The sequence below is a fragment of the Cervus canadensis genome, chromosome 8 (genome assembly GCF_019320065.1).
Source record: "Cervus canadensis isolate Bull #8, Minnesota chromosome 8, ASM1932006v1, whole genome shotgun sequence".
NCBI lineage: Eukaryota > Metazoa > Chordata > Mammalia > Artiodactyla > Cervidae > Cervus > Cervus canadensis.
In genome coordinates, this window is record NC_057393.1 from 32,180,977 (window position 1) to 32,208,680 (window position 27,704).

The 27,704-nt window shown below is 49.1% G+C and overlaps 1 protein-coding gene across 2 annotated transcripts in view; it reads left to right on the forward strand.

The window, feature by feature from the left end:
• Nucleotides 1-27,704, forward strand: part of SLIT1 (slit guidance ligand 1) — a 165,608-nt gene that overhangs the window by 55,874 nt on the left and 82,030 nt on the right. The gene's annotated exons all lie outside the window — the stretch shown is intronic.

A 27,704-nucleotide genomic window follows, 5' to 3' on the forward strand; every position in this document is an offset into this window, starting at 1 on the left:
TTTATCTTTTTGTATTTGACTTATTTCACTTAGCATAACGTCCTCAAGTTTCTGTGTTGTAGAATGCAATGGGATTTCCTTCCTTTTTAAGACTGAATAATATTTCATTGCATGGATATGGCACATTTTGTTTACCCATTCATCTGTCAGTGGACATCTGGGTTGTTTCTGCCTTTTGGCCATTGCGAAGAAAGCTGCTAAGAACATATCCAGACGTGAGGTTGTTGGGTCAAATGGTAATTCTGTGTTTAATTTTTTTTTTCCGAGGAAACGTCATACTTTTATACAAATTTTAATCCATGCATCAGAGCACACACCTGGCTTAGGATTTAGAAACTTTGCTCATCTACCCTCTGGGGATGCTTTCCAAAACCTCTCTCTTTTTCCCAAAGTCCCCTTTCCCTGGACTTGCCTCCTGCCCTTCTGGGAGAGTTTGCTTTCCCTCTTCTTGCCCTCACCCTCTTTGGGATCTAGAGGCCGTGCCAGGGCCAGGCAAGGCATGCGGATCGGCCATAGGTAAGGAGAAGAGGTTCTGGGGTTTTGAGGGGAGAGGGGCCTTAGTCCTAGTCAGGGGCCCAGAGTGGGGCCTGGAAGGGGCTGAGTCCACATCTGTTGGGGAGCAGGGTGTCTCATGTTCTTTCAGGCGATACTCAGGGCCTGACTGGGTTCTGCAGGTGGAGTCGCTCAGGACCTGTGTGTTGAATGAAGGAATGAAGACAGAGGAGTGGGCTGTGAGGAGTGGGCTCTGGTGACCGGGACTCAGGGTCACCTTCTTGGGAGACTGGGGGGGATGGGCTGCTGCCTCTCTCAGGAGAGGGAAGAAAGAGATGGTGGAATGGCAGGGAAATGACCCTCTCTTCCCTCATGGATTTGAGGTAGTCACAGGACTCCTGGTTTGACCATTCTGCACCTCAAATTCCTCAACTTGAATAAGGAGCCATGGACGATCTATCTTGCTCTGGCAATCCACGTTTAGTAAACTATGAACATCTTTGGGGCCTGAGAATAGGAACTGTGCCATGGACTTTACATGGGTTCCTGGAGTTAGTCCTCACAATACATTATGAGGGACTTATATTAACTCCATTCTACCTTTGTGAAAACTGAGGCACAGATGGGTTAAGCGATTTGTCCAAAGACACACAGCAGGGAAGCCAGGATTGAATGGAGACTGGCTGAGTCTGCAGATTGAGACTGAACTACTCTTTTTCAGCACCGCCTCTTACAAAATACAATGCCTCACTTTTACCCTCTCCTAGGATGTGTGTGTGTATGTGTGTGTGTGTGTGTGTGTGTAGGCTTAGTTTTTGAGGGCATATATTTAAGGAATGGGGCTTATAGCATTTTCTGCTGCCAGAAGCCTGGAGAGACAGAATGTCATTGGGTATAATCCTAAGTGAGATCTTTTTTCCGTCTGGCAGTATCTGATAGAGGCTGAAATTCATCACAGCAAACAAGTCCTCTCCTTCCCTCTTCATGTTGCTCTCGCATAAACAAGAAACCTCAGTCACGATTCCAGCTGGGCATCCTCTGTCTCTTAGCAACCGCCATCAGCCCCAGGCTCTAGGCTCCAGGCTCCAGGCATGCCTTTCTTTGCTGCAATACTTTCTGTGGCTCCTACACACACAATGCAGGTTGTGGGCTTTGGGGAGGAGGGGTTGTGTTAACCTCCGGCTCCCGGCTCCCTGGCTCCCCCGAGTCGGGGGAGGGGGGAGGGCCAGCTCTGGGGAGTTCTGAGGGAAGAGCTTTAGGTGAGGTGAGCTGCTGAAGGGGGGCAGGATTGGGGAGTGTGTGTGTGTGTGTGTGTGTGTGTGTGTGTGTGTAGTCACAGTGGGCCCGGGCTGCCTGAGGCAGGCATTGTGCCAGGTGAGAGATGAACACTCTTGCTTATCCTGCTGGGCTCATCTTTGCGATTACACATGTTTGTTCAAAAGGTTTGCACTTCAAACGCAGTGAAGAGCCCATGGGGGCTCTGGCTCAGGCTTTGCGTGGAAGGGAAAGGATGGAGTCCCGAGACTGTAGAGATCTGAGAGACTGCAGCGCGGCCTGAGGATTGAGAGAACGGCGGAAGCTGAGGCTGGCTTTTCTCGAGTGAGGTGGTAGAGCAGAGGGGCAGGGGGTCCAGAGCGCACAGCTCTTTCTGACACGGTGTGGTGGCTTCCCGGGGTGTCTTTGTTCAGCTTGTCTAGGAGGCTGGTCTGGATGCTGGTCAGTCCAGGGCTGTGGCTTGTCAGTTCACTGAAAATCATTGTCTTTGGGGTCTTTCCACCTCTCATCCCCGAGGAATCATTGCTTTAGCCTCATAAGAACTGGAAAGAAGCTGAGAGAGGGGCTAAAGCACTTCCTGACTTTACCAATGAGGAAACTGAGGCCTAGAGAGGTGGGAGGAGTTCCCTGCCCAGCGCGGGGGGCGGGCAGGGGGGAGCAGATCCCTCTTTGGTGGCAGGTCCCCCTGCGGTGCATGGTTCTGTGTAGAGTGGAGCTCGAATACAGATGAGTGAGCCGGTAGAGCCCGTGAAGCTCATCTTTGTACCCAGAGGACATGGTTGCTGAGGAGGCCCTTGCAGAGTTTCTTCCGTACATCTGAAATGCTCGGACCCCACTGGGGAGAGACCTTGAGTCCTTCTTCTAAGGGGGCAGTGAGTTGCACCCTCCTGGCATCTTGTAGGGACAGTGTAGACTGTACAGTACATGGTAGGGACAGGCATTTCCTTTCCTGTTTTGAATTATATGGCTGACTTGATGGCTCTGGTCTGAATACTTTACGAAACTGTCAGACTGTGGACCAACTTAAAAAACCTTTAAAGCCTGAACGTGGTGCCAGTGGAAGGAGTATTTGGCAGCCTGTTGGGCCCAGAGCAGTGTGGCTTCCATGCACACTCAGGGCAGGGCAGGAAGCGCCAAGTGAGCTCACAGGTCTTGGATTTGAGTCTACCCCTGTCTCTCCTCGCTGTGGGTCTTGGGCAAGTTCCATCTATGTGGGAGGGGGGTTCATAGGCTTCCAGAAAGTCCTTCCAGGTCCAACAGTTTGTGAGCTCCTAGAAGGCTGCCTATTCATGGATGCACATTCATCCACCCCACTCCACACGTGTTCTCTGAGTGGGTCCTGAGAGCCTGGCACCAAACGAGCTGTTAGGAAGATTGGGTATCAGGCCTGTTCCAGCTGTCAGGTGGCACTCACAGGCAGCCTGGTGTCGGCATCTGTCAAATGGTAAAATGAAGCTCTCGTGGGCTTCCCTGGTGGCTGGTTCAGTGATAAAGAATCTGCCTGCCAATGTAGGAGACATGAGTTTGATCCCTGAGTCAGAAAGATCCCCTGGAGAAGGAAATGGCAATCCACTCTAATATCCTTGTCTGGAAAATCCCATGGACAGAGGAATCTGGCGATCTACCATCCACAGGGTTGCAAAAAGTCAGATACAACTGAGTGACTATACAACACGACGAAGCCCTCAGGCATCCCTTAGCCCTGGTCTTTGAGAGCCAGCCTCTGGCCTTGAAGTGGGTTCATCAGATGAAATAGGCCCATGAAGAGGTGTTTGTCCTCACCCCCATCCTACCTTGAACCTCCTAGGTAAAGGCCATTTCGGACCCTGTCCTTTTTAATGGCTTGGCAAACACCTCTGGGGATGAATGTGATGTGACCCCAAGTAAGCGGTGAGCACTCTGTCCCAATTCATTGCTCCTCTAGACCTAAAAGTGGTTTACTTTTTTAAGAAATGCCCACGTTGCCTGTGGGAATTTGTACATGTGTGCAAACTAATAGAAATTTGCACGTGTGTGATCTTCTACAGTTTACAAAATGCTGATATTCTCCATCAAAGCAAAACAAAACCCTAATGTCTTAAAGTTATGAAAATCTGTTTCAACACCTTTTTCAGTATTGGGCAATGTTATAATGTTTTTAATTTTTGCCAATTTAATGGGGTAAAAAAAGCATCTGGTTTTAACTTTTTTTTTAACTTCTTTCAAATTCATTTTTCTTCTTTTTCCATTTTAGTTTTTTAAAATAATTTTATTTATTTTTGGCTGTTCTGGATCTTTGTTGCTGCGTGGGCTTTTCTCTAATTGCAGAAAGCAGGATAGGGAAGCCTGGCATGCTGCAGTCCATGGGGCCGCAAAGAACTGGACGTGACTGAATGACTGAACAACAACAAATACATTATCATTACATCCTTAGTATTTATTTAACCGGAAGTTTGTACCTTTTGTTTTGTTGTTGTTCAGTTGCTAAGTCATGTCTGACTCTGCATCCCCGTGAACATGAGCATGAGCATGCCTGGCTCACATGACATCCACTATCTCTCAGAGTTTGCTCAAATTCATGTCCATTGAGTCAGTGATGCTATCTAACCCTCTCATCTTTTGCTGTCCTCTTCTCCTCCTGCCTTCAATCTTTCCCAGCATCGGGGTCTTTTCCTATGAGTTGTCTCTTTGCATCAGGTGGCTAAAGTATTGAAGCTTCAGCATCAGTCCTTCCAGTGAATATTCAGGGTTGATTTTCTTTAGGATTGGCTGGCTTTATCTCCTTGCTGTCCAAGGGACTCTCAAGAGTCTTCTCCAACACCACACTTCAAAAGCATCAATTCCTCGGTGCTCAGGCTTCTTTGTGGTCCAACTCTCATATCCATACATGACTACTGGAAATACTATAGCTTTGAGAGTATGAACCTTTGTGGGCAAAGTGATGTCTCTGCTTCTTAATATGCTGTCTAGGTTTGTCATAGCTTTCCTTCCAAGGAGCAAGCATCTTTTAATTTCATGGCTGCAGTCACTGTCCACAGTGAAACCCAAGAAAGTAAAATCTCACTGTTTCCACTTTTTCCCCTTCTATTTGCCATGAAGTGATTGTCTACCTTCATCCAGGTCCCCCTCCCACTCCCCTACCGCTTGATTCTGGTACAAAAATTGACCTCTTTTTCTTTGAGTTTATTCGGTTTTGAACAAGTATAAAGGTTGTTTGTGTTCCTTTTTGTTGTTGTTGTTGTTAAACCACCTGTTAGAGTCCTTTGCCCATTTTTCTATTCCATCTCTGTTTTGTTTAGGAGCATGTTGAAGCTCAGAGAGGTTAAGCCACTTACCTTAGGTCACACAGCAGGCACATAGGAGAGCTAGGACTAGAATCTACCCTTCTGATTCCTGGTCCAATGGTCCTTCTAGTGCCCTTGCTGCCTCCCTGCCTAAGGGCGGGACTGGTCATGCCTAGTGTTCCTAGCGGGGGTAGATGGGCATCATGCTGGATATTCCTGGGAATCCCACTGACTTTGAGAAGAATGTTGGGGTGGGGGGCTTTGAGAGTGTTTCCAAAGCTGTTTGCTTCGAGAGGGTTAGAGCTTTATCCCACCAGCTTCCTCAGAGGCCCCTCCTCCACCCACCGAGGCTACCCAGCTGGCACTATTGTTTGTACCCGTGAATTATTGATAAGGCATGAAATGGCCTCAGCCTTGGAATAGCAGGGCTCGAGGGAGGGCAGCACCATGTGAGGGGAGCTCAGGGCTGAAAGGCCCCCACCAATGGGGCCTAACCTTCCCACGGCCAGTGGTTGCTTCTGAATGTCAAAAGACACCCTGGCCTCCCTCCGCTGCCCTGCCAGGTCATTACTGGACTTTGGAACAGGTATCATTTCAGAAAATTTACAGGGACATAGCTATCATGAATGCAGTGCTATTTTTACTTAGATTATTTAAGTTTTATAAAGGTTATACATATTTGTTATACAGTTTCAAATATCCTGGAACTGTATCGCATAGAAAGTGAAATCACGTGTGGCCTCAGCCCTGAGGCTTCCACTTCAGTCCTGCTTTTAAGAGCATTTGTTTTTCACTCATCCCCCTGAGTCTATAGACATGTGAGAGACATACTGTTTATTCAGGTGACGGTATCTGATGGTGGATTCTCAGGACTCCTTGGAAAAATACACCCTGCGCTGCCCAAAGGTAGGCAAGGCACTGGCTGAGAACCCAGCTTTAGGGCTTTGCTTTGGCACTTAAGGGTGCCTTACATTTCCGATGCTAGCTATTCACTCCTCGTGACCTGGTTCAATCCAGGGACCTGCACTGGATTTCTGTTCAGTCTCCACACATGCCGGCCACTGGGCCTGGCGCATGGTGGGTGCCTTTTCTGGACTGTCCGGGGACAGTCCAGATGTTCCTGAGAAATCTAATTGTCCAGCCTCTCCCTGGGTTACATTCTTTGCCAAGTGAAAGGCAATCATTCCCCTTCCCTTCTGCTGGTGGCTCACTCTGGCTCACTCTCTTAGAGTCCATGGAACTTTTGAAGGAATCAATTTGTTTTGCTGAAATGTGGCATGCTGGTAAAAGATGCCAGGTTTTTAGGGAGAACCTGCTTGACTTTAGGGAGATTCTCAGGAGAGTTGGTGAAACACAGGCTAAAAGACTGTTCAAGAAACTGAGAAAACAAGGCAGCTCATTTTAGAAGGGCTGACTTCCAAAGCTGGACCAAGTTTGCTGGCAAAGCAACTGCCAGACAAGGGAATCCCAGGGAGCATGGCTGGCGGGCAGTAAACGTTTGTGGAAGGAATGAATCACCTGCTGCTCTCCAGGTGGTACCAGCCTCTGTGCATTCCTCGGATGTGCCATCCTCATGCTTGACTCTGGACTTGCACATATTCTGTCCTCTTTACCTGGAACACGCCCCTCCCTGGAGAGGTGTGTGAACGTGTATACACATGTGTGCAGGCGTCCTCACACTCGTGCTCATGTACACATCATTGGGACAATTTCTGCCATCCTCTGGGTCTCAGCTGGGATACTGCTTCCCTGGCAAAGCCTTCCCTCATCACCTTGTGGACTGGATGGGGTTCCTCTGTCACATGCTCCCTTGTTGCCCTTGACTTTACCTCTTTGTAACATGCATCTGGCCCTTGGATGTTGTAATGATCTGTGCAGGAGCTTGGGAGGACGGGGTACACATTTTTGGTGTTCTCAGTGTCCCCAACACCTGACGTGGCCCTTGCTGTCTAGTGGGTGTTTAGCATATGTTGAATGAATGTTCCAAGAATCATCTTCTCTACTGATTGTTTACATGAAAATGGGCTTTAATTTGCCTAAAATGGAGTTGTGGGAGTCACCTGCACTCGCCTATGACATGCTACATCTGTCTTCATTATGGTCAGCATCCTTCTGTGTGTAGCAGCCTCTCAGACATGTAGTTGACTCTTTCCTTGTGAGGGAGATTGGTGTAATAGACTCTGAAGTCGGAGTGCCTTGGTTCACATCTTGGTTCTGGAGATTATTAACTGGGCAACCAAGTGCACTGGCTTTATCTCTCTAGATCTAAGTCTATCTTCTGTAAGATGGGTATGATAACTCCTTTAGTTATTTGCCTGTAACATTCTTGGGTGGGTTAAATGAGATGATCCAGGCATTTAATATTTTCATGTAGTGAGTGCTCAATAAATAGAATCCATTCTTCATGTGGTTTCACGGGCATCTACCCTGTCAAGAATCTGGCATCTATAAAGCAGTGGAACTGAGCTGGACCATAGCTGATCAGGCAATAATGGGTGGATGAAATGGAAGTCAGGAAGGGCTACACATTAGAGAGGTCCTATAGTGGAAAGCAGGAGGGTAATTGGATTTGGCAAAAGGCAGGGGATGAGCTTGCAGGATCATGCTACAGTCGTGGTTTTTCTGGTGTTTATTTAGGACTTGGGTTCAGGTCTTGGTTCAACTACTTGAAAATTATGCTTTATTGTGAGCAAGTTGCTTCATCTGTCTGAGCCTCTATTTCCTCATCTGCTAATGGGTTAATGATGGCAGCCTCCAATAGCACCTCCACTAGATCTGGGCCTCATGTGGGCTCAGTAAATGTTTAAGAAGAGGAAGATGGAGGGGGACCTGCGTTTGAAGGGAGGGCGGCCCCAAGAGCAGAGCGCGCAGATCTGCTTGTCCTGGGGAGAGACTGTGTAAGTCTGGAGAGAGGAGGGGTAAGCTGAGTGCGTTCAGCATGGCTTCTCAGGGTGACACCGCTTATTGTGTAATTATGGAACAACTCGCATAAAAAATGAAAATGCAGGTCCAGATGGCAGGCCTTCCATGCTGTTGAGAGGCAGAGCTAATGAACTTAACAAATCACTGATAATTAATTTTCAAAAGCCAAAGGAAACAGGGGAGCGATGAATAGGTCTACAGAAGGAGAGAATGCAGAGTGGTGCCAACTGTCAGCCGGGAGAAAGGTGTGAGATGCTGGCACTTTCAGGCCAATGAAACAGGTCTTGATGCCTCATAAGTCATGGAGGGAAGGAGGGGAGGGAGAAGAGTTATAGGTAATACAATAATGGTCGCCACAATACTAACCAACCTTGATGGAGTTCTTCTACAAGCCAGGGACTGAATGAAGGAAGCATTTTGTCTGAGTCAGTTCTCATTTCAGATGGGCAACTGCCCCCACTGTGGGGGGATGGGAGGTGGGGAGGGAGGACCAGCATCCAGAGGCTGATGGGAGCCTTTATCTGAGCATCATGGAGCAGTGAAGCAAAACGGTGATAATAGTTCACATTGATGGAGCGCTTGCTGTGTGCCAAGCACTCTCTAGGTGCTGTTGCTTTCCAATCGCAAACACCCCAGGCAGGAGGCACTTGCCCGTGCTCTTAGCAGGATGCAGAGCCCAAGAAAGCACAGTGCCAGGAAGGGACTGTACCTCCATTCAGAGATGCCCACTGGACACAGTGTGAAGCAGGAAGTGTTGGGGTCTGGAAACCTGCATTTTGGCTCCAGTCACAATACCTGCCTGGGTTTTTGTTGCTTTAACTATAGAATGTAGGTGGTGGATTTGAATCAGCAGGCCACAAAATTTACAGGTGACAAATTTTTTAAAAAAATTAAAGCCAAATCTCACAGAAAACTCTGTGGTACAGAAAAGATCTTGTGGGGAGGGTGGGGGTCCCGTCTACTTGCTCACTGCCTCTTGGGCTCAGGCCTACCTCCAAAGCCGTGTGGATGCACATGGACCTCCACCAATGATCTGGGGGCTTCCTCAACTTTAATTTTCAGAGATTCTGTGTCTCCAACACTCCCTCCCTGCAAAGAAGTCACATTGACAATTGTAGGGACGGGGAGGGGAAAGAGGAGGGTGTGGAGAGCTATCTGTGTTAACAGAGGGCCTGGCACACGGTCCTCCTCTGCCCAAACCTAGGCTGGAGTCTGGCTTTGTACTTGCTTGCTGTGCAATCCTTGGCAACTAGCTTAACTTCTCTGGGCCTCATTTGGCTCAATTGTAAAGTGGAGATAAAGCTTTACCAGTTTGGTATAGGGACTAAATGTCATAATGTGTAAAGCTCTTAGCTTCATGCATGGTGCTTAGTATGTGATCAGTTGATAAATGATTGTTAAATGTGTATGTATTTCTATGTGTTCTATATATGTATATATACATATATATATATATATATACATGTATGTGTGTGTGTGTATATATATATGTCGTTTGTTTGTTTTTTACTCTTAAGACTGTATAGGGAAGGTTTGAAGCTGAGAAGCTGTAACAGCGTGCTAGTTCTGGGCAGGGGGAACACATGACTGCTTGGCTGCTGGGGCTGAAACGTTTGGGTCCCTTTGTCTTTCTAGTTGGCCGCCAGCACAGGGACGGCGTCAGCTGTGCCCCTCCCAGCTGCCGCTGGGCCACCTCCTGGCTGTCCTCTGGGGGTCAGATGACAAAGCCGGGAAGGAGGGGTGAACACAAGGCGCCGTCTCGTAGTCCTCCTGGACACTCCCGGTGACCTCGGTGCTGCCCGCCACGCACCACCTTCTGTTCACGGCCCGTCAGCCAGCTTTCTCCCTGACTGCGCGCGGATCTGAGCCTTTGTCAATTCATGTTTCCACATTAATTAGCGAGGCCCCATGTCAGATGCTAACTGAAACCCAGATGTCGGCTTGGTTCCTCTCATCAAATCATTTTGTACCAGTAATTGAAGAACACAGCAGCAGTGGTTAGGTTGGCCAGGAAGGCTCACTTTCCTTCTCCCCTTTCCATCAAAAGATAAACAGACACCCCCGTCCCCTGCCTCCAAGGATCACGGAAACGGGATTTGCCTGCCGTCTGTGTAGTAATAAAGAAGGTGATGAGCTGACACCCTGACCTTCACATTGAAGGTGGGGTTCCCTGGAGAAGTTTCCTACAGGTTTACAACAAGGTGGGAGAGGCAGTGAGGAAGGGAAACTCTTTGTAATTTTAACTTAGCCAGAAACACTTTCCCGGCAGAGGACACTGGCCCTCTAGGACAGCAGATGGGGTCTAGCGCAGCGCCCCCCCCAGCAGTCCTTGATGAGTGCCACTATTGCCTGTGTACCCCTCCAGCCTCTGGGTAGGCCTGTGTCTGTCAGTGTGAAACAGGCAGGTCAGAGAAGAGAGTTATTTTCCTTTCTCTCTAAGTCATATGTTGTCAGTGTGTGCAAATACCTTTTTCTAAACTATCATTTATTGAGGACTTATTATATCCCAGTCACCATGGTAACACCTTATATGTATTATTTCATTTGGCCTTCCCAGGTGACTCAGTGGTTAAGTATCCACCTGCCAAGCAGGAGACTCAGGTTCAATCCCTGGGTGGGGAAGATCCCCTGGAGTAGGACATGGCAACCCACTCCAGTATTCTTGCCTGGAAAATTCCATGGGCAGAGGAGCCCGAGGGGCTGCAGTCCATGGGGTCCCAAAGAGTTAGACACGACTGAGCGACTAAACAACAACAGATCCTCACAGAAACCCTATGAGGTAAGAATTTTTTTAATCCCCATTATTCAGGTGAGGAAATTGGCTCATAGAGGATAAGTAGTTTGTCAAGGTTACACAGCAGGTGTGTGACAGAGCTGGGGTTTGAATCATTAAACACATTGCTTCTTGTCTATTAAAGTTGTAGGAAAGACTAGCCAGCTTTTCTTTCTCCTTAAGAAATGTGTCTTCTGGGCAGACAAGATGAGCACAGGTTGTGGTTATACCTTGCCTTTCTTGGTTGACTGTCAGAACCCACAATGACCACCTTGGAGCTAGAGGAGCACCTTGATGGATGCCACGGATGCTGATCTTCTGTTGCTTGAGCTGGAGTTTGAAGTGTGTCCCACAAGGCTGAAGAAAGCCCTTGTGAGCACCATTGCTTAGAGTTAGGAAGGCTCCACAGTCTTTGAGATGCTGGTGGACATTGCAAAACTGAAGGTTCAGACCCATCTCACACATCCTGTGATCTGGGGCTGTTTGTGTCACCTCTTTGAGCCTCCATTTCCCCATCAGCAAAATGGGCCTTAAACTTTCTTACACCATGGGGACCTTGTGAAGCTGCCTTGGGTATTACATGATATTCAGGTCTTCAGTTAATGTTAGGGTACCACATGGGCCCAGACACCTCAAAACTTCTAGATGTAATAAAGCAACATCTTAAATATAACATGCAAGGACTTGAGATAGCCATTCTCAAACGAGAGATGGAAATCTGTTTGTTCAAAATGTGGTTTTCGAACTTTGCTGGTGATCCACTGGTTAAGGCTCCATGCTTCCACTGCTGGGGGCGCAGATTCCATCCCTAGTTGAGGAACTAAGATCCCACATGCTGCTCAGCCAAAATATAAATTAATTTTTTAAAATGTGGATTTCAGAGCCCTTCCCCAGAACTCTAATTTAGAATCTGAGGCTGGAATCAGAAATCTGCACCTTGACAGACACCCTGGGGGTTTTGAAATGCATTCATAGAACTTTCAAATGTCAGCATCAGCAGTGACTTCAGAGCACTTTTAGGCTCCCTACTTTCATTTTAAAGAGAAGGGAAAGGTTAGGTTGCAACTTGGAAATGAACTGCCTTCAAGGAGGACTGAGAAGGGATCTCTGTTCTCTGAGTTTTAAAAATAGTGGCTGGTAACTGAGGAGTAAACTGCATGTGGGTGATATGGCCAAAGACGCGTGGCCCTTATCAGCAACAAAAGAGATGTATATACCAATCAATCCCTCCAATTTAAGTACCCTATAATGAAGTGGCAGGAGGGTGTCATGGACCCTTAAGGGTTAAGTTACTAGAAATCCACAGCTTCATGGACTTACACCTTGAATAGTCACATCCTTTCTTTTTTAAAAAATGCGCAAAGATAAATAGCTTTATTAAACTAGCTAAATGCAAGGAAACATCAATCAAAATTTAAGGGGATAATATGTTTGGAGCAAATTTTACAAGCAACTAAATTATTAGAGGCAAGAAGCTGTCTTTCCTTATGATTTTTAAGTAGATACTATCCCTAAGTTCTTTATTCCCAATATTTGGTTCTTTTTATCTACTTAATTTTTTGTACACATCATTCATGTGTTTTATTCTGAGATCACCAGGGTACAGTTCCTCAATGTCGGAGCCTTTTAAAATTTTTCTTCGCATCAGGCATCTTTCTTTCAAGTTTGTCTCTCAGAAGCATGTAGATAAAATTGCTTTTATGTGCGTGTTTCTGATTCCATCTTCTCTGTTTGTAAAGCAAGGCATTGGCCTATTTTTTGCTACCCACTCTAAATAGGAGTGGGAGGGCAAGAGAGAATACCAGCATGTTATTGGGTTCCGACTGTGGACCTAAGTTCCAGCCACATGCTGTCATGTTATCTTGCAACAGTGCGGGGCAGAGTGTGTTGTCATTTTCCAGACAGGTAATAAGCTGGGGGTAACCAGTGAGCCCCAGATCTCTGGTTCCAGAGGCCACCATCCTCTTGGCAGAGGTCACAGAGCGGCCATGGGCTGCCAGCTGCTTCCCCCTGCCCCTCTGCTACAGAGAAAGCCCAGATGCTGTGGGGCGGGGCTTGGGCCTGGTGGCAGGCCCTTGGCAGGCAGGCACCTGCCTCCCCGACTCTTTGCAGCTCCTGGGCATCCCCCCTCCCCAAGCCTGCACCAAAGGGGAGGCAGGAACACCTGGGCCCCTCTCCCTGGGGAGTCTGGCTGCCACCACAGCTGCTCTGCCGGCATTCTTGAGAGTGTTAATTGACCAGGCAACCACCCCCCCAGCCCCACTGTCTCCAGAAATGAGCTGGGCCAGTGAGAGAGACTTCGTTGCTCCCACTCGCATGAGGGAGCAAGGACAGGCTCCTGGTCACCAGCACTGGGGAGGGTGAGGAGGCCAGGCCAGTCCCGTGGGTTGGGGGTGCCCCATTATTAATGGTTTCCACTCTCCCCGGGTCTGTAAAGTAGGACAGGGTTGTTGACCCCAGGCCTCAGGACCCCTCACAGGAGGGAGGAACCAGGAAGCTTGCAGTGGGTTTACAACAGTTCAGGAAACGGTCCCCCTCTCTGGTGGGGGAGGAGAGGAAGAGATGGGGTGGGGTGGTGATGAATTAGTATTTCTTCTCTTCTCTCAATCCTTTTAGTTCATCCTCAGCATCATCACTGAAGACTATTATTCAATACCTGCCCTGACCCAGGCCAGCCAGTGATTCTCCATACATTATTTCATTGTATTCTTATGACAATCCTGTGAGGTATGTGTTATTGATTCTCCTTTCACATTAAAGCTCAGAGGGGTCAGGCAATTTTCCCAAGGTCACACAGCAGGTGAGTTGACACAGCCAATGCCTCCTGTACTCTGCCTGACAAGGACAGAGACCTCTGACCTTGTGGGAAAGCACCCTTTTCCCCAGTCCTCGTAGGAGGAATATATGTTTTCTTAGTTTTCAGAAGACTTGGAATCCGACACAGACTACTTTCTGAGCCTCGGTTCCTTAGGAAGGGCAGAGAAATGCTGTTTCCATATAGTGCCCTGAGTAGTAGGGACTGGATTTCTGGGGGAGAAGCACATCACCCCCAGGCTTGTTTATTGACCCTTGCCTCAGCAATGACCTCCGCCTCACAGAAGGATGGGGGAGACTCCAGAATCAGGATCCCAGGGTCTTCCCGGCCTGTGACTGGGAGTTCAGGGGGCTAGCAGGGGCTGAAGGCTGCTGTGGAAACCTTCCCTGGAATGTGGTGCCAGGTTCCACACTCTTCACGTTGACAGCGATTTTGCCAAACCCATGAGTACCCAGCATCGACCTGTGAGGGTCAGTGAAGGAACTGGAGAGGCTTCAGTCAGTGACGAGAAGGCTGAGGCGATGGTGTTGCCAGAGCCACTGAGAGCGTGTGCAGGAGTGGGTCTCCAGGAGCAGGGTCAGTGTGGCCAGGTGGGCTTAGGTCGCTTCTGAAGAAGGGCAGCCTGGGAGCTGATGCTGGCCTCCAGCAATGGTGAGTGCTCTGGCCCTGGGCGTGTTCACGCAGAGCCTGGGTGGGCAGGGAAGGTGGAAAGGGGCTCCTGAGCTTGGCAGCCCCCACACTCTGTCCTTCTCTTTCTGCCCAGCCAGAATGGCCTCTGATGCCTGGATGGTTCATGGTTCACTCAGTGAGCTGCTGTTTTGGCTGAGCACCTGCTTTGTGACTGGGCTCTGATGGTGACAAGATAGACATGGTCCTTGTTGCCGTGTAACATGGGGCTGAGTATTGCACATTGAATGGCAAGAGATGTAGATGTCAGGTGCTTCCTATGTGCTGAAGGGTTGTGTGCTTTGCCTTGTTTAATCCTCTCAGCAGCCGTATAAGGTTGAAATTATCAGCATCTCCATTTTATAGAGGAGAAAACTGAGGCTCAGAGCAACCAGGGGTTGATGTAAAACCCATAGCTGATGAGGGCTTGGAGGAGGCTAGGGAGACGAGCCTCCTGGCCTCTGCCTGAGCTGCAGCCTTACCCCTGGTATCCAGGAATAGTACTCTGAGGGCCTTCTACATCCTTATTGGAAAGAATTCAGAGTGTACATTGTGACTCTCTTTCTGCTCACTTGGGCCCCCCTTTAGACTGGGTGGCCCTCCTTGGGCAGATCCCAGAATATGCCATCACCTCCTTGGCCCTAATGCACTCTGTGCCCTGTCCCATTCATTCTGTGGGGGACTTGAGGCCTCTTGGTTGCCCCCATCTTAGCCCTGAAGGTTGGAGTAAATTGTTCTTGCCTGTGCCATGGGTCCCCTGGCTTATAATGCTGCCGCCATGTGGGGAAGTGGTCAGGAACCGGGCAGACGGTGCTCCTTTGGGGGTCACTCATCTTCACCTGGTACCTTGCCAAGAAGGTCCCAGCAAGAGATGGCAGTGCTAAGTGCCTCTCTGCTGGTAGGGTCTTTATATCAGGTCATGATACCCTTGGGACCACCCATTAAACCCACCTTTAAAGTCCTCAAAGGAAAATTTCAGAAAAGCTGATTCATGGAAAATCCTCTGACATTATAATGTGCAGTACAAAAATCTAAGGTGTTGTCACTAATGCCTCTTTGCAGATGATTAAAAATCTCTCAGGGGCAGAGAAACGACTACTAAAAGTTGTTACTGCTTCCCAAGATGCTTTTCAAGCCTCACTGTCTTCTGATTTTTAGATTCTGAGGGCATTCAATTGCTTATTCAAAAAATTGAAGATCATGGGCTATGGGGTCTGATAGGTGCAGGTGACTGGCTGCATGATTTTGTTCTGGTCACTGGGCTTTTCTAAAGCTCAGTTTCCTCATCTGTGAAATGGGTATAGGAGTGCCTCATGGTGTGGTTATGAGGATTAAATTGGGTAAGACTCAGCCAAACTGACACATGCACATCAGCATGGGCCATCTATCTGTCCCTTGCCACCCGCTCTTGTTTTATGTGAGCCTGGGACAGGAAATGCAGGCGACAACATGCATTTATGTAGCATGAGCTCTGAATTTGTGTCTCCCCAGCCTGTAGGCTAGAGATGCAGAAAGAGGAGCTCAGGGTCCTGGGGAGGACAGACCAGAAAAGTAACAGAGTGCTGGTGCAGAGGTGGGTGTTGGGGATGGTTTGTGCGGGAGTGATGAGAGCTAGTAGGGAAGCTCAGCCCATCTCCCTGGAGGAGGCGGCACCACCCCTGGGATCTGAGTGGCCAGTGGGCATTAACCAGGCCAGGAGGGAGAAGAGGCAGAGGGGAGAGTCTGTGAGCCTGTGCAGGGCAGGCAGCCACGGGAGCACGATGCCTTTGAGAACCGGCCCTGGAGCCCAGCCTGCCGGTCAGGGTGTGGATGTGAGCCGTGAGTGGGCAGATGTGAGCTGGGAGGGTTCAACCAGGACATGCCATTCTGCCGAGAGGTTTGGATTTCATCCCGAAAGCAGTGGGGAGCCTCTGGCAGATTTTGGGCATCGGAAAGGCACAAATTCCCTCACAAACATAGCACCCTGTGGTCCCTGAGCACCGAGGCTTATTTTCACGGTGTGTTAAATTGATGACAATGAGTTATGGGACGGTGGGCCATCTGGGTGCGGATGTGAGCACAGACGGAAGTGTGTGTTCATGGAAACAAGCGAATGTTCCCAGGTGAGCCGCAGACTGCTCCCACGGAAAAAGCCCTGTTTGTCTGATGCCAGGCACTTCAGAGAATAGGCCTTATCAAAGCAAAACATTTGGTTATAAATATTTATAAATATGTGTTGGATTGAATTGCGCTTTGGTTCATTCACCATTTATGTCTATAAATATTTGAGAGGCTGCTTGGCATCGTGGAAGGATGCAGTCTCTGCAGGCGCGGACAGACAGGCAGCATTTGTTTTTGCACTCGGCAGCAGGACTCGTGAGGCGACCCTGGCCTTGTCCCTTCCCCACTCAGAGCCGCGCTTACGGTGGCCGTTGTGACCCCCATCTTGCACAGATGAGATTTAGGATAATCTATGTCTAAAGTCTTGCATGTGCTGATGGCACGATGGGCACCCAGTCAAAGCAGCTTTTATTATTCTTCATTTGTCTCTGTGGTTTTTAATAACCCCAGTTCATAGCAGGCAGTACGTTGGTGGTTGTCTGGTTCAACTTCAGCATTCCTCAGAGTTCCAGCCACTATTTGCCTTCAGATATCCCTACCAATGTTTTTACCAGCCCTCTTTTCGAAAATATTTTAAAGTGAATTTTTGACAATACGAAAGCATATTTACAATGTGTTATGAATAATGTATATGTTAGTGGCAAAGCAAAATAATAAAAGGAGTATCCATGGAGCCACTAGTTTTAATTTAAGCCAAAAGCCTTGCAGTGCTATCGGAAGTCCCCCTGCTTCCACACCCCCAGCCCCCAGCCACAGAGGGAGCCACTGTGCTGCTTTTTGTTGCTAATTTCCTTGATTTTCTCATTGTATTGCTACATATGTATGTGTATATAAGCAGTAAAGTTTTGCTTATTCTTTAACTTTTTATAAAAGGAACCAAACTATATATATATATCCTTCTGCAAAAAATTTTTTAAACTCAGCGTTATGTTTCTGAAATTTGTCCATGACAATGTGGGTGGCTGTGGCTCATGCATTTTCACTATTGTGTGGAATTCCCACAATGTCTCCATTTTCTTGTTTTGGATTTTGTTTTTTTAGATTTTTCAGCTGCAGCCAGTTCTGCTGAGAACACCCTTATGCAAACTCTCCTTTGGGAGTGTTTTGTAGGTGAATTCTTAGGGGCTACGATGGCTAGGTCATGGACGTTTGCATTGTCAGCTTTACTGGCTCTTAGCAAGCTGTTGTTTTCGTTGGGGTGTAGTTGCTTTACAATGTTGTGTTAGTTTCCGGTGTACAACAAATTGAATCAGCTTGTGTGTATACATATATCCGCTCCCTCCCCATCCCATCCCTCAAGCGGTGGAATGAACTGGGAGTTTGGGATTGACATATGTTTGCTCCTGTGTAAAACAGTTAGCAAATTGTTTTACAGAACGGTGGTGCTGCTTTCCCTGGTGTCATTCTGGAGGCTCTCAGGATAATCCCTGTCCCCATGGCTGTTTGGACTGTGTGCGGAGCGATGGGCCGCAGGTACCTTTGTGTGTTTCTGGGCCGTGAGGCTCTCTCTGTGTCCACCCCCCTCCCCCACCCCCAGGCGTGAGTCCCTGACAGGCAGAGAAGGAGCCAGAAAACCCTTCACAGGTAAAATCTAATTGCAGCGGTTGTTGGATGGATGGTGGATCGATGATAAGTGACTGGTGCCTTTCTGTGCCTTTCTGTGGGAAGTGAGGAGCTGTCTGGCCTAATCACTGCTTAAATGGGTGTCTGAGTCAACCGGGCTGAGTCCAGCATGCTCTTTCTGAATCTCGGACGCCCAGTCTGATGGGGTCTGATTGAGGAGGGGAGGCAAACGGCTCTTTCTGCCAGAACAGAGAATGCAGGGCTGTGCTTGAGCGCGGGCTCGGTGTGGCTAGGGCAGGTTGGTTGCCGTTGTTGCTCCCTCATGTGCCGCAGAAGGAGAATTCAAGATGACTAAACAGGCGGGGATCACAGCCCCCGACCGCTGCCCGCCCTCCTCTGTGCGGGGTGGGGCGGGGTGAGGGCTCTCCAGCACAACCACTCAGGAAGCTCAGGGCGGCCCTCGTCCAACACTGACTTTGAAATGTTAATTTGCAGACTCCATCCTTTCATGCTGTCCTCTCTCTGTGTGACTCGGCTGAGTGAGGAGGGAACCAGCAGAGCTGGAGAGAGGGGAGAGACGCGGAGAGCAGCGGGGGTGCAGCTTCTCACTGGGAAGGGTCCCTGCCCAGAGGTTTCCAGAACCTTCTTCTGATCAGACCTATGAATGGGGAGGCACTTCTCCCCCAGCATCTCAGAAGCAGTCCTTCTGTTCTGCTTTCTTTCTTGAAACATCTCTTGAGAGAGCAGCCGTGGCTGTAAACAGCCTCAGGGTACCCACTGTGCACTGTTGATAGGCCAGCACTGTTATTATGAAAAACAATAGAACCATTACATTTATTAAGGCTTATAGTGGGCCAGGAACTGTGCTAAGCTCCTTAAATATACCTTCTCATTTCCTGTTTATAATAAGGAGTCATTTGTATCTTGGGTTTACAGATGGGGAAACAGAGGCTCAGATAAGTTAAGTGGCCTATCCTTTGAATGACGTAGGATGAGATGGTTGGATAGCATCACCAGCTCCATGGACATGAGTTGGAGCAAGCTCCGGGAGTTGGTGATGGACAGGGAAGCCTGGCGTGCTGCAGTCCATGGGGTTGCAAAGAGTCGGACACGACTGAGCGACTGAACTGAACTAATCCTTTGTCACTGCACCCTGACCCTGGCCCCACACTTGAACCCAGGACTGCTGGCTCCAGAGCACACCTGTCAGCCTTCACCTGCATCCCTCACTCCATTTCAGACCCTCAGTGATGACCCCGAGGAATGGCTGTTCCTGCTGCCACTGAGGAGATGCTGGGGACACAAACAGGGGTGAACAGAGCCTGGGGCCCTGAGAAGCTTTTGATTCTGTGGACAAAAAGGACAAGTTAGAGATATGAAAATTAATGTTTTTGCACAAGTAAGGTGCTGGCCAGGCCAGATGCTTTCCAAGAATTATTTAACCCTCAACAGTAATTTTCTTCCCATTTTACAAATGAGGAAATGGAGGTACAGGTAGGCTAAGTGACTTGGTTAAAGTGACAAACTGCCAGAGCCAGGATGTAAACCCAGGCAGCTATGGGTTTACATAGCTATGGAGACCCACCCTCTTAACTTCACTTCCTCCACTTTTTATCTCCCAGAAAGTGCTTCACACAGGTACCTACAAGGTACCGAGTAGTCCCAGGGGAGGGTGTGCCCAGGCCGGTCTGTGAAGGAGCACAGTAGGTGGAGAGAGGAGGAGGGGAGGAGTCATGAGGACTTCCTATAGCAGGAGTCTCCTGGGCAGATGAGGGGATAGCAGTGCCCCAGCCTGGAAAGACCCAGGTACACGTGTATATACCTCAATAAGGACTTTTGTTTTCCCCCAGACCGCAGTCTCACTCTTTGATCTCTCTTCATGTCGTGGCCTCTGGCCCTCCCCTCATGCTAGTGACCCTCCTCCTCTTTCCCGGGTGAAATGGGCTGCGTTAGGGCACAGGCCCCCTCTGCAGTGTGCTGGCACCTCCCTGCCCCCAGTGGGCCCCATGACCTCTACCATCTCACCCTGCTCTTAGCTGGGATATCTGCCCCTGGGGCAGGGCAGGGTCTTCCAACCTTTGGCAGGGCCTCAGCAGGGTGGCGGGGATACTGAGCTTTTCTAACCAGACCTTGGTGAGTTTCCTGGTTATTTCCAAAGAAGAAAACAAATTTCTTCTTTAGTATTTCCTGCCCTCTTCAGATATTCCTCTTTGGGCGGTGAAGAGTGACGTCTTGGAGGACAGGAGCTGGTTCATGGCCAAACAGTCTGGAGCAATCAGCAGACCTTTGGGGGCATGCGTGGTACAGTCAGGATACAGGTGCCCAAGAGAAGAGGGCCAGGGAGTGGAGCTGGCATCCTTGACAAGCTCCCCCGCCCTCCCTGGGGAAAGCCCAGGACTTCATGTAACAAAGGAGAGCGAGTCTTCACAAAGTAGGCATGGAGTTAACACGCAGCCACGGCTTCCTGTTCTAGGACACATTGTTCTTGCTGGACCTCGTTCAGCCTCAGAGCTCAGTGCCAGCCGGGGGAAGGTACACGTACCCCTGGAGCAGGGGGATGCTTTCTCCCCTACGTAACATGCTGTGTCTTTTGTTTCTGACACATTCCTGGTGGTGTCACTGCTTTGAGCCTTTTCTGGCTTTAGGCCTGTGTCCTTGGCAATCACCCTGGAGGACTCTCAGGGCTCCCCCTTGCATGATAACTGATGGCTCAGAGTCGCTGCTGCTTGGAAAGTTTAGATTCTTGCCACTCTGCACGATTCCCCAGGATGGCTGCGCACGCTGACATTTATCAGTTGCTCTTCTGCAGGTTTCCACAGCCCTGAGAGATCTTTCTGAGATGTATCCGAGCAGACCTGGCATTTCTCTCCCGGAGCATTTGTCTGCCTGTTGTTAGCCCCTGGAGCAGATATTTCACTGGCAGCTTTATTCCAGCTCCGTTATCAAAATGTGAACTCCCGAGGGACTGCAGCCGCTTCTGAGCTCTGGCCTGTTTGCCCTGAGGTGGAGCCCAAAGCCCAAAGCTTGAGGGGTGCCCTCTGGTTTTGCTTCTTGTGGACTGGCTGACCTTGGCCAGTTTAAAAACCTCTTTACAAGTTTACTTGTTTACAAATAAAGAGGGAAATAAGGCTTACCTCACAGAGTTATTATGGATATTAAATGCAATAAAATTTGCACTGTGCCCAGCAATAAACACTCAATGCCTTTTTTTTTTAAGTGATAAGTTTTCTTTTTAAAAATTTGTTTATTTATTTGACTGCTCTGAATCTTTGTTGCTTCTCTAGTTGTGACGAGTGGGATCTACTCTCTAGTTGCAGTCCACGGGCTTCTCATTGTAGTGGCTTCTCTTGTTGTGGAGCACAAACCCTGAGCACGCAGGTTATAGTAGTTGTAGCGCACAGGCTTAGTTGCCCCTTGGTATGTTGAATCTTCCTGGACTAAGGATCGAACCCTGCATTAGCAGGCAGATTCTTAACAACTGGACCCCCAGGAAAGTCCCACTCAATACCTTTTAACTTCTTTCCCTCCTTTGGAGTCAAAAGACTTAAGTTTGAATCAGGGGCCCAAGTCCATTCTTTCATTCATCCCTTCATTCACTCTTTGTCTTTCTCCCTCCCTCCCCTAATCTCTTTCACATTAAGCCCATTCTCAGCACTTTCTCCATTCATGTTCCAAGATGGCTGCAGAAGCTCCTGCCTTTAGTTGCAGATCTACCAAGAAAGAATGATAGTCTGTGTCCCAGAAGTCTCATATAATCTGTCATATTGGCTGTGAAGGGTTCTATAATCATCTCAAACTAGCCACCTTGGATAGAGAAATGATGGGGCAACCCTGGAGTTGGGAGTGGGTTCATCTCTGACTGACCATGAAAGGTGGATCCCCAGACAAAAAAATTGGGGTTATCATTGGGAAGCAGGGTGAGCTGATGCTGTGAACAAAGCCAGAGCAGAAGAAAACCCATTGGGGGTCCATTATAGGTGCCAATTATGGGACCTGGGAGCCATCTGAGCGTGTCCTTGTCTTGGATCAGATTCTGGGTGCTCCTTGCCTCCCCGGCTGGTTGTCTGTTGTGGTCTTGGCCCCCCGCAGGAACTAAGCTGGTGAAATGGCTTGAGAGAGAGAGGGGTGGGAGCCTCCCAGAGAGGCCTGGGGGATAGTAGTTCAGGAGTCCTGACCCTGTTTTCACCTTGAATTCCTTAATTCAGACCCTCTGGAGGCTACTCTATGGCCTGTGATTTATCCGTCTCTGGGCAAGCAGTCATCTAGAAGACTCTGACCCCTGTTTAGTCTGGTGTCTCTCCTGCCTGCTTCAGCAAACCACGTGGGATTTCAAGGCTCTTTAGTAAGTCTTTGATAAAGGCGGGGGCGGCAAGCCATGTCCCCCGCCTTCACACCCTTCAGTCACTGGAGGCCTCTGCTGGGTGGCCAAAGGGCTCCCACTGCTGACCTTGCAAGGACAGCAGCGGGTTCTGACCTGCTTCTCGACCCCTGAATGTGAAGGAGGCCCTTTCTCCAGACACAAGAGCTTGAATGTGGCCATGTAGCCACGCTTGACTTTTGTGTGTGTGCGATGTTGGGCAGGGCGTTTGATCGCCTCCTCTTTATCGTGGCTGTTTTTATCTTGTGAAATACCTGCATCTGTGGTCACAGAGGGGCCAAAGCCTTCAGGCTTGACTGGTGAACAGAACTGAGCAGTTGTTAGATTTATTTTGTCTATTGAGCGTTTGTGTGTTAAGAAAGGGGAATGCCCCCACCTGCTCCATTTCCACTTGAAATTACACGAGCCCCTTGGACAGGCCAGGAGAGGCCAGCTATGCTCCCTGCACAGCCCAGCTGAGTTTTGGACACGTCTCTCTCAAGAGGAGGAGGGCAAATAGGGGCTGGGCTTTTGTTGTATTACCTGCTGACTTCTGTAATGGCATATTCAGTGCCTTGGTTGAGCCCTGCAGAGAGCTTAGTAGGTAACTTTCTCATGGGTGGTGGCAGGGGCTGGAGGTGGGGTTCGGTGGGAGGATGAGACCAGAACCAAAGATGAGAAGGTCCATGAGTGGCATGGTGTGCTTGACTGATGCTGGGGACATGGCATTCATCTGGGAAGCCTTCATGGAGGAGGTGTCCTTTGAGATGGATGTGACATTGGGGAGGGAGTTAGGAGATGCTGAGAGGAGAGAGGCTCCTGGAGGAAGGAAATGGCATAGAAAGGTGAAAACAAAGAAGAAAGGTGTGCAGGTTTAGGGGAGTGAGTTTGCAGCTGGGCAGATGTGTTGGGGTGGTGAATGGTATGTGCACTGGACCTTATTTGAAGACTGGAGTCCCAGACAGGAGGATCTGGGACATATCAGTAGCTAGAGGGGTGACACCGAAGGGCTTTAAGTGGTATATATGTTTGTAGATGTTGGGTGACCAGGTAGAAATTTAGAGGGTGATGTTTACTGAACTCTGTGCAAGGTACTGTTGGTACCTTAAGTGCATCACCTTCTAAATCAAAGTTGCTCTTTGGTCCAGAATCCTCTGAGGGCTTCCTACTTCCTTTAGCCTGATAGCCAAAGTCTTTACCCTCCAACTACCCTCCCCCTTTCCCTCTTCTGCCACACTCACCTGCTTGCTTTCCCTTGAACAGCAAGGATGCTCCTGCCTCAGGGCCCTTGCACCAGCCGTTCCCTCTGCCTAGAATACTTACTCTTCCAGATTCACCCACAGCTTGCTCCTTTCCTTCCTTCAGCAGCCAGCAGTGGCTAGAACCTGCCCCTCTCTGAGATGCCCATGTCACTCCCATTGTGCACACCCCCTCACTGGTTATGAGTGGGTGAGAAACACTTAGGGGCCGTGTGAGATTTTTTTTTCAGCTTTGTTTTTAATGGTGTCTTTGTTAGGAGGAACTTCATTCCCAGAGGGTTCATTAATCGAGGGCGTTGGTTGCACTTTGTGAGGAAATTGCTGTCTGACTTGGTTTGGAGATCACACTATTCTGGTCAGATGCACTGAGATGAAGGTTTAGAGGAGAAAAGAAGAGCATGATTGTTGTAAAAATGAAGCAGTTTGCAGGGGAGAGTTGGAAGCTTGTTAGAATGATTACTGGGGGGCCTTGGAAGTGGTTCCTAAGGAGACCCATGGTGTCTTCCTTTTTTGGTTACCTGGTGGGACCTCCTGGGAAGCTGCTGCTGGGGAAAGAGTGTTGGGGGCTGTCTTTATCATCTGAGCCACCAGGGGAGTCCCGAGGTCACCTCCTTTACAGTCCCCTGCTCCTGCAGGGCGGGCGGAACACACTCACAGGGCCAAACCCGGCCCGTGTCTGTCCATCCTCTAAACACACAGCAGCACAGTTGCTTTCTTTCGTCGAAACCGGTGGTCCCCTCTCCCCTCCCTGAGCAGCCCGGGAGCCCTGTGGCTTCCAAGCCACGTGTGCTCATGGTCCCTAAGGCCAAGTCAGCGCGTGCCGAGGGGGTAGCGGCAGGAGCTTCCTTAGTGGGGAGAGGTCTGTTATTACTGACATTCTTTAGAACTGCCTGTGCATTGCAGAAATGAAAAGCAGACCATCTTTCATTATGATTTCTCTTATTATTGGGCTTCCCTGATAGCTCAGTTGGTAAAGAATCTGCCTGAGACCCCAGGTTGATTCCTGGGTTGGGAAGATCTGCTGGAGAAGGTATAGGCTACCCACTACAGTATTCTTGGGTTTCGGCTCAGCTGGTAAAGAATCTGCCTGCCATGTGGGAGACCTGAGTTCGATCCCTGGTTTGGGATGATCCCCTGGAGAAGGGAAAGGCTATCCACTCCAGTATTCTGGCCTGGAGGATTCCATGGCCTCTATAGCCCATTGGGTCGCAAAGAGTTGGACATGACTAAGCAACTTTCACTTCACTTTCTCTTATTATTAAATACATACTTTATTATTTGTAGAATTTTATTCTTGCTCTGCACACCTTGTACACCTTCTGGCTCCATTCAGGGGAGCAGATCCCACTGCCCCTTCCCAGACCACCCCACTAGGCTGAGGGCTTCCTCCCCCCATTCCTTGCCCATCCTGCCCCAGCTCAGTGACTTGTGAAGGGCCGTGTTCACATCACCTTATTTTTGAGTCAGGGTCTCTGTGATGCATCCAATCCAAGAACCTGGATGAAGAGTCCCCCTGATGCTGGAACACTCCGAATACAAATCGAGTGATATAATCTCACTTATCGTCAATGGGGGAGATGCCTGGATTCAAATATTGTGTCTTGTAGGATGATGGAAGTGAGAAAATTGGTTCTCTGGCCGTACTCTAAGTATACATTGTCAGAAAAATTTAAATATAGATAAGACATTTAATTATTAAATGGCTTTTCAACGTAAGGCTCCAATAGAGCTTTCAAATTAGCTGTCAGTTCTGTCAGAGCTGTGACTGGGGTGCCTGGGGCTGCTCCTCTCCTGATTTTCATGTATAAATTCTATTTCCTGGCAACCAGAGGCTGCAGGGCCACTGCCCAAGGTCTTGCTTTCTCCAGGCAAAGGATTGCCAGAGTTCCCCTCACCTTCTGAGCTTGCCTTCCCCACTCAGAAGTCAGGGCAGCAGCCCAAGGACTGTTCAAATTTGCTTGAAAAGGAGAAGTTAAGGACAAGACTGAAGCACCCGCCCCAAACACGTAACTTATGTGGTGATGCCCGCACTCTGCTTCCCTCCATGAGTCTTGTTGGGAGATCTCGTGGCCTCCCCTGACATTTGCCTTTCCTTTCCCCCAGTCACCCCCAAATCAAGACTGCTCACCCTGACTCCTCTCCTTAGCCCTGTCTCACATACCCTGCTGCCTGGTGGAGGGGCAGTCCCTGCGCCGCCAGGACCACCTGCCAGCCTGTTTCTGGTAACGTGCAATGAGCCAGGGGTGCTGCGAGCTAGGCTCGCACTGGGCTCAGTGCTGCACACACAGGCGCTCATTCAGCCCCTTGGCAGCCCCTTCATGGGGCTATAGCGTGAGCCCTGTCTCAGTGCTCAGGAAACTGGGGACATGAACTGCTGGCCCAGGGCCACTCAGTGAAGCCAGTTCCAGGGCTCATGGCTGTGTTCATCTGTCTCCCAGATAGTTTTCACATCCAGGAGAAATCAGGTCCTCCAAGCTGGGACCCCCAGCCTCGTGCTTTAAGGACTACTGTGGCTTCCCAAGTGGTCCCTCCCCCTTGGGCCTTCTGCTACCCACAGCCATCCTTTCAAGGCATCACCTTCCAAAGGCATCATTCCCATCCAGTCACTCATTTTCAGAACTCCCCAGCTTTCCTCGTTGCTGTTGGCTCGAGTCCACCTTCCTCACACTGGCGTTCAAGAGGGCCCCTGGGTACCAGGCTTTCTCCTCATCACACACCAGCTCTGTGGGACAGTCCTGGCATTAACTGTAGGGCTCTCCTGAGGATGCAACATGATGGTGTACGGCACCCAGGGAGTGAGCCGGCATTCCTAGGTATTGGGAACATCACTGTTTTCATGTGGAAGGCACTCCGGGAATAGTTGTTCTAGCTATGACAGTTCAGGGCTCTTGGCTTTCCCAGAGACTTGATAGCTGGCAGTGTGAACAGAATTTTGCAAATTGAACTATAAACTGGGCTGCCTGATTCACTTGAAATGGTAATATTAAGATGACAATTTAACAAAATTGTTAGGCTGGTGATCGCAGCTGTGTGTCTGGAAGTGGATGGAAGGCAGTGCTTTGAACAAGCCAAGTACAGCCTGCCAGCTCTCTTCAAGGGAATAACAGAGAGGGACAAGGCCAGTGGCTGCCCACGGACAGTATCTGGCAAAGGCCCTCCTCGAATGCTAGAAACAATGAGAAGTTTAATGCTTGGCTTGAGGGGCAGTGGATTGCAGACCAGATCATACATACAGCAAAGTACTTCAAGATTGCAAAGTTATCTTGAATGGTCAGAGTGGGGTAAATCCAGGAAGACTTCCTGGAGGCAGCTCCTTGAAATGGACAGAAATTTTTTTGTATTTTAAGATATCCAGTATCAAAATCTTCCAGGTTTGCTTTTTTATTATTATCCATAGGGGCAAGACATTATTGACAAACAAACTAACTGAAAAGAAAACTAAGTGGTGTGTGTCCTTCCAGTGCTTTTAACAGTTAATTTCTCCTCCCAACAAAAGCATCAGCATGATCCTGGTTCTCACCTCCTAACCCCTCCCCACCCCCACCACCTTAATCAACTGGCATTTTAGTGCATTGAGTTGGAAATGCTTTCTCTGTAAAAATTATTGCCGCTATGACCCAGGAGTAAATTATTTAGTGGTGAGTCAGACATGTTTCCATGAACTCTGACCTTGCTGAGCAGACATAAAACACAACCATGAATTTCTTCAGAGACAAGGGAGTATCAAGGCACTCCACGCTCTCACATCTCTTCTTTCTGAGACTCAACAGTTCAGTAGCTTGAAGGATGAGTTGTGGTTGTAGTGTTTGATGTCTGATATGTAGGATGAGGGCGACTCCTCGGGGAGAGGTCCGGCTGTGGGAGGTGGGATGCTGGGGTGGAGCCTGGCTGCGGCCACCACTGCCTGTTCTCATTTAATCCTCCCAGGAGCCCTGTGAGCGGGAAGGATTATCCCCTTTTAGAGATGAGAAAACAGAGCTCCAAGTATTCCAGGACTCAAGAGAGAAGCAGAGAGGCTGTAAGTTCAGCTTTTGTCTGAATGAGGATAAAACCACCCAGCTTGTTGGTGGCTCTCATTAAACACACAACTAAATGGGATTTAATTTTTCTGCCTCTGTGCATCTTTTCACCTCTGTGCATTTCTAAGTCACACCACGTGGCCTGATTCTTGGGAGAGAAAATGTGATCACTAGAACAAGAGGTCTCTGGTGCCTTGCGC